A 10,164-nucleotide genomic window follows, 5' to 3' on the forward strand; every position below is an offset into this window, starting at 1 on the left:
AGCTCCGAAAAGAGATCATAAATTTTAAACAACTTGAAGGTGAATCCCTGTACGAGGCATGAGAGTGTTTTAAGACGATGCTAAGAAAGTGCCCACATCATGGACTACAAGCATGGCTCTAGATACAAATATTTTATAACGGTGTCGAAGGACACATTAGATCTAGGCTAGATGAAGCATCCAGCAGATCTCTCATGTTTCACACGTACGAACAAGCTTGCAAAATTATAGAAGACATGATCATGAATTCGTATATGTGGCCTAATGAGAGATTCATGTACAAACCCAAGCCTCCAATAGAAAAAGAGGTAAACGAGGAAAACAACGATGCTTCATTCCAATAAATATAGAAAAGGTTAATTGTTTGGAGACACCTGTCAAGCCGACAAGAGCGGAGCCACACTACGAAAGCCAACCGGTTAGGGCAAGGTACATGATTAATAGGAGTCGAAACCCTTATTCAAACACTTACGATCCCGAGTGAGGAGATCATTTGAACCTCAAGTGAGGAGGTAACCAAGGAGGCACAAACCAAACCCAAACGCAACTGAATTCTCCTTATCAACTTCCACCACTACAACAACATACCGTAAGTAATGACTATCTACATGAGGTCAAAAATTTGACCAACTAGAAAGGGAGATGCAAACAATGAAAACGGACATTCAACAAGTCCAACCTACAGTGGACGACTCGAATCCCGAATGGGCAATCTCTATGACCAAATGAGTCAGCTAATGACAATGTTTCAAAAACAAAGTGGTCAAAATCTCCCTAGTAATATAGAGAATAACCTTTAAAGAGATGGAAAAGAGCATACAAAGGTAATCGCGTTGCGATCAAGCAGGTCACTAAGGCCGTCAATCACGCCTATCCATGAAGAAGAGTAGGTTCCTGAAGAGGTCGACCAATCCAAGGAAAAGGCACAAGCCAATCTCCACAAGCCAATCGATGAGGTAGTTGAACCGATGTCTGAACTGGTAATGTCAAACCCGAGTACAACAAAGGTACCATTTTCGACACGATTATAGGACAAGCAAAAGAGGGACGAGGTAGATTTTGTAAAATTTTTGAATTTATTTAAATCTCTCAATGTCAATTTTCCACTACTAGAAATTATCGATAAAATCCCAAAATATGCCAAATATTTAAAAGAAATCATGAAATAACATAGGAAATTGATACTTCGTGTAGTGCACTAATAGCTACAAAGATACCCCCAAAATTAAAAGATTCAGGTAGCTTTACAATCCGAATAAAGATAGGGGACCAATATTTTAGCAAAGCCCTTTGCGACTTATTGCGTGTATGAGCAACCAATGACCCTCCACAAGTCCTGAAAAGGCGAAATCAAAGTCGTGTCGCACCACATTTCACCTATGGCATGACACAACTTTAAAGTCAATACAAACAGGGGAACAACGAGCATCGTGTCGCGTCATACACTCTCTGTTGAGCAACACACAAGCAAATTTTGGAAACTTTTCAATTTTTGTTCAACACAATCTTCCCAAGGTTGCATAAAAAATTCAACCCTGGAACGCCTTTATATAATGTCTTTATCAGCAACCAACACCTTCCAAGCGACCAGCCTCAAATATTCTCCCAAATATAGTCGTTTATTCCTACCAAACCTAAACAAGTTATTTGCAAAATAACATCGTATGGCAACAAGACGAAGCACAGACGAAAACTCCAAGCCATTTAAACCACATAATGACACAATACAAGCAAGAAATAGCATATCCTAACAACATAAGCAAACATTTGAAGAAACAATCGTGTGAATACAACAACACTTGAAATATCAAGTTGCATGCAATTAAGAGCGTAAGAAGTTAGCAACCTGATGGAATTAAAGACTTCCAATAGCCACAACCACCCCTTAGGGAAAACCGCTCCAAGATCGTTAAGCCCACAAATCAATGGCAATTTAGCGACAAAACAAAGATAAAGATACATTAAGGGAAGGCGGCATTCGAGCACATCTTGAATATACGATGCAAGGTATTGCCTACATCAAGCCAATTGTGGAACACTATGCTAGAAGATATGGCATATAAACCACCCCATGGACGACACCATACCCACAACCATTCAACAACACTACTCAAGATAATAACCTTAGGGAAATGACAACAAAGAAGCAAAACAGTTATACATCGATTACAAACGAAAACAATAAAATGGATCACTTCCAGCAAAAGAAAAGGAGAATTTGGAAGCTAAAGATGGAGTCAATTCCTAATTTTGACTAATTATGAACAATTTATTCGGGATTTTGAACTTTATTTTTTGATGATTTTTAACTTTTGCATTAGTTTTAATTAGTTAGGATTTAATATTTTCTATATATGTGTGTGTGTTTTAACTTTTCTTTGTAAGAGCCCCACAATTTTTGTTAGCACTACCATTGTGAGCCAAATTTGTGAGGTACAATAGTCCCCCCAATTGCTACGCACTTATCACATCAATCCAATAACCTCTTTTCTTTATATTTTTAGTTGCACATTAGGGACAATATGCTAAATAAAGTGTGGGGGTGACTTAGTCTAGCAAACCATGCAGCTTTAGGCAATTTCTTAGCTTCAAATCCGCTTAAGTCAACCCTACTCTCAAAAATAATAATTCACAAAGGAAATTCTCTAAGGTGTTGAAATAAAGCGGAAGTAACTTGGAAAGATAAAATGACTTGAATCGAATAGCAAAGTCACAAGAAAATAATAGCACACCAAGTGTTTGAGCAAATGCTCTCAAATATATTCTTTAACTTTTAATGAGGGGGAAGGTCTCTATTTATAATTGAGCTCCCCCAAATCCAACAGTACAGATTGAATTACATCAACGATTAAGATTAATGTCTATCTACAAAATAAGAGCCCTAAGGAATTTAAACTCTATACAATCTTGTCCCTTAAGATTTACATTAACCATGATAACTCTAATTTTACTGGAGTGTTTCATTGGGCCATCAAGACTTCAAGTAGATGAGTTTTTCCATGGATTCCACAAATTGAATCAGTTCAACTGGCTCAAATGAACCTCATTTAATCAATTAGCCTCCATGGAATATTCTGTGTACACTCGTCGCAGGCTTTGATCCGCGACCCGTGACACTAACAAAATCTATGCTTACTCTGGCCCAACTTGATCAAAAATATGAACCTTAAAATTTACCCAAATCCATTCATATTTATCTTGTTTTAAGTCAATTTAATTTCTTTTTTTTAAATAAAATTAAAATTTTTTAATATAATATTTAATAATTTCACCAAAATCTTAAATGTAGGAAACTTAATCAAATTTTTAATGTTTGAAGTGTTTCTAAGGTTTATAATCCGCCTACTTAAAAGGAGTGCGTTTTTAACTTGGAATTCTTCTTTCATCCTTTAAAAAGGTAACTCTGTTGTAAGAAGGATACAATATATTGACTCCATTTTTGCTTAACGAAAAATGTTATTAGAGATTAAATTTTATGTAATATAAATTATATAACAAATAAAAATATTAAAAATGAGTTAATTCAAACTCAAGCTTCAAATATTAAAGTTTAAAATATTAAATTTTGGGTCTAACATTTTAATTCGAATCCTTCCAAATATGGATTCAATAAGGAATTTGTACAAATATCTTAATCTTTGACCAAATCCTTGGTCCGTAGATAATAAATTTTAAATACTCCATAAACATACCTCATAATTATGAGTTCAACTTTGAACTTGAATAAGTACCACGTAATCTAATATATATAAATTATGGTTTTATTTCGCAATTTACTAATAAATGATAATTGATAATTGATTGTTAATTGCAATGGTTGGTTTGACCAACTGATTCTATTAATTATTTATTTAAAAGTATTTGGTAAAACTTTGTTAATAGCTAATAAGTGTAAAATGACATATAAGGACACGACACATTTTATTGTTAAGTATTTATTTGTTTATAACACTTTAGTCTTTATTGGGTAAAATTATTTAAATAAAATACTATTACCAAAAAAATAAAATATCTATTATGAAAAATAATTAGAGAATATTTTTGAAATTTTAAATAAATAAATTTCTTAAGTTCCTTATTTGCAAATATTAACCTTGTGGGGTTTGATAAGTATTAATAGTGTATCAATATAATTGTAAACTATATTCTTAACGATAATTATGTCATGTTCTTAACATGTAAATTAGTGATAATTATGTCAATATAAATTTTTCACGGTGAATTTTTTTTTTTTTTAGATTTAATTTAGCCTTTGGAGGTGAAATGAAAATGGGAGAATGTAGGCTACTGATATATTGGCACCCCTATTAGGTTTGATAGAATGTGGCAAAGGGAGTAATTTTTTAGCAAGCATGGTCAGGTATATCCCCGTATCTCATTCCCAATCAATTGTGAAAAAAGTTGTCTATTCCTACATTTTTTGTTTTGAAGGTTTTAGCTCAGCAAGCTCTTGTAAACCTTCATTCACCAAACACTAAAATTAAAAGTCGAAGGTTTGACTACCCAATCTTCCATTTGTGCCCAAAATCAACCGAAAAAAATCCAAAACTTTATTTACTATAGGAGGTTGGGTGATAGTTTTAAAAATTCCAATATTTCCGGATCAATTCTCAGTACAATATTTGCTTATGGTCTTACCACATGTAAAGTTTATTTTAATTTTCTGGTCAAAAAATTATTCCTTATAGAAATTGGAAAAAATTGAAAAAAATCATCTTATACATTAATTCCCGTAAAGATGGTGTTAACTAATTAAAAAAGATTTTAATTGAAAGACCATTGTATGATATTCCCATTATTTTTTTATAAATACCGTAAATAAAAAAGCTGTGAATGTATGATTTTCTTAAGTTCAAAAACCTTAAATCTGTTATGAAATATTTATGTGGATGTCATTATCAACCCCATAAGTTATAAAACTCTTCCTATACCCCATAAGTTATGAGACTTTTCCTATACCCCATTAATATGGGAGATAAAATGTCATGACCCTTTACATGCCCTATAATAATTAGAGAGTTACTTTTAACCCCTATATATATGGGGCTCATGTACTCATGAAAAATATATAAAAAGAAGCTACACACTCTCTTCTATATTCTCTCTACACTCTTTCTTCTATCACATTTTAGTTTATTATTTCTTTATTATTTCACAACACGTTATCAGCACGAGTCTCTAATACAAGAAATCAATGCCAACAAATTTTTCCGTAAAGATTGTCGAAGGACGCTTAGGTGAAGTAAGGGTAACAAGTTGATCTATTTCATTTACATATGTGTTATTTCATTTGCATATTAACATGCTTTATTTTACATTATTGACTTGTATATTTTGTCTTATAGTTTATAATGTCAAATCTTACAAAACTCGAATTTGTGGCTCTGGACATCACTAGAAATAACTATTTATCATGGGTACTAGATGCTGAAATTAACTTAGATGCAAAGGGTCTTGGTGACACTATTAAAGAGAGAAATGAAGAAAGTACACAAGATAAGGCCAAGGCCATGATTTTCCTTCGCCATCACCTCCATGAAGGTCTAAAACCGAATATTTGACTGTTAAGGACCCTCAAATTCTTTGGGCCAATCTAAAGGAAAGATATGACCACCAGAAAACTGTGATTTTGCCTAAAGCTCGTTATGAGTGGTTGAAATTAAGTTGCAAGACTTTAAGTCTGTTAGTGATTATAACTCGGCCATGTTCAGAATCACTTCACAATTGAATTTATGTGGAGAGAAGATTACCGATGCAGAAATGTTAGAAAAAACATACTCAACTTTCCATGCAAATAATGTTGTCCTACAGACACAATATCGTGAAAAAGGCTTCCAGAAATATTCTGAATTAATTTCTTGTCTCCTAGTGGCGGAGCAAAACAACGAGCTGCTAATGAAAAACCATGAATTACGTCCAACTGGCTCTACTTCATTCCCTGAAGCGAATGTGAGTTTACACAATGGGCAAGAATTAAAAGAAACACACCATGTAAATAGTAGTGTGCATGGCCGTGGTCGTGGCCGAGGGCGTGGCCGCGGACATAGATATGGATATGGTCGAGGTAGTCGTTTTAAAAATTCACATTCCTACCAGAAGTGGGATCGAAAAAATGGTAACAGGGAAGAGAAAGAAAAAGGTGAAAATGTGACTAATGTATGCTATCCTTGTGGAGGAAAAGGACATTGGTCCCGTGTGTGTCGCACACAAAAGCATCTAGTTGATTTTTATCAGCAGTCCATAAAACAGAAGGGAAAGAAAGTAGAAACCAATCTTGTGTATAAAGATGGCGAAGCTGATTTTGATGATGGCAATGCAACCCACTTAGAAGTGGCTGATTTTCTTTCTACCCCTGAAGGAAATTATTAAGGCCACAAATTTCGATAAATAATAATATAAACCTCTACTACTCTATGTTTCATTTAGCAACTTTAATAATGATGTTATGACATTTACTAGTGCTATGTTTTATGTGATAATTTTGTTTTATAGACCTTTTAGTAATTTGAACTTTGAATACCTGTTTTCACCATTATGTGTGACATTTTTTGGTTATTTTGTTTTTTTGAAGAACATTATCTCGCAAAGGCAATCAGCTATGAATGATGAAAATATATGTCTAGCAGACAGTGCAACTACTCACACCATATTGAAAGGCAAGAGATATTTTTCTCATTTAATAATGAAAGAAGAAAGTGTAAGCACTATATCTGGTAGTACAACTATTATAGAAGGCTCCGGAAGAGCAATTATTTTATTACCAAGAGGAACAAAAATTGAAATTATTAATGCATTATACTCCCCTAAGTCTCAAAGAAATTTATTGAGTTTTAAAGATATTCGCCAAAATGGATATCATATTGAGACTTTAAACGAAGAAAGTTGTGAATTCCTTCAAATTACGAGTATTGCTCAAGGCAATAAACAAATTGTTGAGAAATTGTCTGCATTCTTTACTGGTTTGTACTACACAAAGATCACTTCTATAGAAACACATGCTATAGTAAACCAGAAGTTTACTAATGACTTTGTTCTTTGGCATGACCGGTTAGGCCATCCCGGTTCAATAATGATGCGAAAAATAATTGAAAATTCATGTGGACATTCATTGAAGAGCCAGCAGATTCTTCAAAACATTACATGTGCTGCATGTTCACTGGGGAAATTAATAATCCGACCATCACCAGCTAAGATAAATAACGAACCACTTACTTTTCTTGAGTGAATTCAAGGGGATATATGTGGGCCTATACATCCCCTATGTGGACCATTTAGGTACTTTATGGTTTTAATCGATGCATCGAGTAGATGGTCTCATGTATCTTTGTTATCAACTCGCAAGCTGGTGTTTGCGAGATTGCTTGCTCAATTGATTCGATTACGAGCCCATTTCCCAGATTTTCCTATTAAGACCATTCGTCTTGATAATGCTGGTGAATTTACTTCTCAGTCTTTTAATAACTATTGTATGTCTATTGGAATAAGTGTTGAACATCCTATAGCTCATGTTCACACATAAAATGGTCTAGCAGAATCTTTAATAAAACGACTTCAATTGATAGCAAGGCCATTACTTATGAAGTCAAAACTCCCAATCACTGCTTGGGGACATGCAATTTTACATGCAGCTGCATTAATTTGCATCAGGCCAACAAGTTATCATAAAGTCTCCCCCTTACAAATAGTTCATGGTCAGGAACCAAATATTTCCCATCTAAGAACATTTGGATGTGCCGTATATGTTCCAATTGCTCCACCACATAGAACTAAGATGGGACCTCAAAGAAGGTTGGGTATATATGTTGGATTTGAATCCCTATCCATAATTAAATATCTAGAACCATCTACAGGGAATCTATTTACGGCTCGTTTTGCAGATTGTCATTTTAACGAGTCAATTTTTCCAACATTAGGGGGAGAAATCAAACAGCTGGATAAGAAAATTAGTTGGAAAGAGTTGTCATTAGCTCATCTTGATCCTCGAACTAAGCAATGTGATTTAGAAGTTCAAAAGATTATTCATTTACAAAGTTTAGCTAATGAATTGCCAGACGCATTTTCTGACCCAAAGAAAGTGACTAAGTCACATATACCAGCTGTGAATACTCCAATAAAACTTGATGTCCCAGAAGGACAAAATCTAGTTGCTACTGAGTCTAATACACACCTGAAGCGTGGTAGACCAATTGGTTCCAAAGATAAGAATCCTTGAAAAAAGAAATGAGCAAAGATTAATGATGGCGAAATCAAAGAAAAAATTATTATACCGGGATCTCTTGAAGAGACTATAGACATGACTGGAAGAATAGTTTCAGAATAAAATCAAGTACCTGACAATGAAGAGATCTCTATTGATTATGTCATGTCCGATATAAAATGGAATCGAAATCAAATCGATGTCGATGATATTTTTGCATGCAATGTAGCACTAGATGTTATAAATAATAAAAAGGATTATGAACCAAAATCGATTGAGGAATGTAAACGAAGAGATGATTGGCCAAAATGGAAAGAAGCAATTGAAAATGAATTGAAATCGCTAGCGAAAAGAGAAGTGTTTGGACCTGTAGTCCGTATACCTACAGGTGTGAAACCAGTGGGACATAAATGGGTTTTTGTGCGTAAAAGAAATGAAAAGAGTGAAATTGTAAGGTATAAAGCACGTTTAGTTGCACAAGGATTCTCACAAAGACCTGGAATTGATTATGAGAAGACATATTCTCCTATGGTGGATGCAACTACATTTAGATTTTTGATAAGTCTGGCTATAATAGAAGGGCTTGATTTACGCCTAATGGATGTAGTAACAGCTTATTTGTATGGCCCACTGGATACTAACATTTATATGAAACTCCCTAAAGGATTTAAACTGCCTGAAGCAGTGAGTTCAGGTTCTAGAGAACATTATTCGATCAAATTGCACAAATCCATTTATGGATTGAAACAATCCAGACGCATGTGGTATAATTGCCTAAGCGAGTATTTGTTGAAAGAGGGATACAAGAATGATCCAATTTGCCCATGCATTTTCATTAAGAAGTTTGGATCTGGATATGTAATTACTGCAGTATATGTTGATGATTTGAATATCATTGGAACTCCTGAAGAGATCCAAAAGACTGTTGAGTGCTTGAAGAAAGAATTTGAAATGAAAGACCTTGGAAGAACGAAATTTTGTTTGGGGTTACAAATTGAGCACCTAAAAGAAAGAATCCTTGTGCATCAATCAACGTATATTGAAAAGGGGCTAAAGAGATTTTATATGGATAAGGCACATCCAATAACTACCCTGATGGTTGTAAGATCACTTAATCCAAGTAAAGACCATTTTCGTCCTCGGGAAGATAGTGAAGATTTTCTTGGTCCTGAAGTGTCATACCTCAGTGCAATTGGGGCATTAATGTATCTTCCTAGCCATACCCGACCTGATATATCTTTTTCTGTAAATTTGCTAGCAAGATTTAGCTCATGCCCAACTCGGAGACATTGGACTGGAGTAAAACAGATATTTCGTTATCTCCAAGGCACAAAGAATATGGGTCTATTTTTCCCTAATAAATCAAAGACAGAGTTGATTGGTTTTGCAGATGCAGGATTTATGTCAGATCCTCATAATGGAAAATCACAAACTGGATATGTTTTTACATATGGAGGTACTGCAATCTCTTGGCGCTTAATGAAGTAAACAATTGCAGCAACCTCGTCTAATCATGAAGAAAATTTAGCAATCCATGAAGCAAGTCGTGAATGTGTATAGCTAAGATCTATGATCCAGCATATAAGGAATAATTGTGGTTTATCATCTGGAAAGGAAGCTACAACTGTCTTGTTTCAAGACAACACAGCATGCATTGATCAGCTCGATAGTGGATACATCAAAGGTGACAGAACAAAACACATTGCACCAAAATTCTTCTTCACTCATGACCTCCAAAAGATTAAGGAGATAAAAGTTAAGCAGATCAGTTCAAGTGAGAATTTAGCTGATTTATTCACTAAAGCGCTTCCTACATCAATGTTTCAGAAGCTTGTTTACTACATTGGAATGCGTCACCTTCGAGATCTCAAGTCGTGTAGCCATTAGGGGGAATTAATACGCGCTGTACTCTTTTTCCCTTAACTTTGGTTTTATCCCACTGGGTTTTTCAGGTAAGGTTTTTAATG

General features: G+C 34.5%; 1 non-coding gene across 1 annotated transcript; it reads right to left on the bottom strand.

The window, feature by feature from the left end:
* LOC121208850 (small nucleolar RNA R71) lies at window positions 1–106 on the bottom strand. Its single transcript, XR_005903974.1, has one exon. It is a non-coding gene; the product is annotated as a small nucleolar RNA R71 (small nucleolar RNA).
* Between the last annotated feature and the right edge of the window lie 10,058 nt (window positions 107–10,164).

The sequence above is a fragment of the Gossypium hirsutum genome, chromosome A10 (genome assembly GCF_007990345.1).
Source record: "Gossypium hirsutum isolate 1008001.06 chromosome A10, Gossypium_hirsutum_v2.1, whole genome shotgun sequence".
NCBI lineage: Eukaryota > Viridiplantae > Streptophyta > Magnoliopsida > Malvales > Malvaceae > Gossypium > Gossypium hirsutum.